Source organism: Mesitornis unicolor, unplaced genomic scaffold (genome assembly GCF_000695765.1).
Source record: "Mesitornis unicolor isolate BGI_N332 unplaced genomic scaffold, ASM69576v1 scaffold23158, whole genome shotgun sequence".
NCBI lineage: Eukaryota > Metazoa > Chordata > Aves > Mesitornithiformes > Mesitornithidae > Mesitornis > Mesitornis unicolor.
Genome location: NW_010200106.1, coordinates 4,790 through 5,637, shown reverse-complemented (window position 1 = coordinate 5,637; position 848 = coordinate 4,790).

Genomic DNA, 848 nt, shown 5'->3' with positions numbered 1-848 from the left:
AGTCGTGGCTGCAGACACCTCCGGCTCCATCGCTGCTCCGGGAGTGCAGGAGGGATGCGAGAAACCCATGTTTGTGTTGGATGCGGCTTAGCACCGACGCCAAACCCAATTATTTTGGGTCCGTGACAGCTCAGCTGCTCTGCATCACCTCAGTGACAGCCTGTGGTCACCTGCAGTGACCAACTAACCCCATGGACGGGTGTGATAACGGTTGGACTTGATCTTAAAGGTCTTTTCCAACCATAACTGTTCTGTGATTCTAAATGTATGAAAATGCAAGCGAAATTAATGGGAAACTCCACGTTTTCTCTGGTTTTGTACATTAACTGTTGGATCTCTGTAGCAAATTCCCGTTCACAGGAGATCCTGGGCTTTCTGAGGCTTCAGCCGAGCTGGCCGTGAAGATGCGGCTCCGGATGCAGAATTGGGCTTCCAGAGCTTGGGTGATGGGAAAGATGCAGGGAAGGAGCACACGGAGCCAGCGTCCCCATCGTGTGGCTGCCAGAGGCGTTAGAGACCACCAAGGTGATCAGAACAGTCAGATTTGGCTGAATTTGCAGTAAAACGTCAGGTTTATAACAGCACTGCGCTGTGGCTGTGGTTGGAGCTGTCCTGCCTCAGCCCAGGGCTTGGTTCCCCCCAGCCCTGGGGCTGCACAGACCCTTTATCCCCATGGGCATCCCCAGCCCTGCTCCTCCTCTGCAATAAGACTCCTGCAACAGCAGCTGGAAATGAGGGGCTGAAATGTGGACTTAACCCCCCAGCAGCCAAATTACCGAAAGGTGAGAGGGTTACAGAAGCATCTTTGGGTTTTTTTCCTGAAATTTTGAGGGAGAACGGACAAAAGC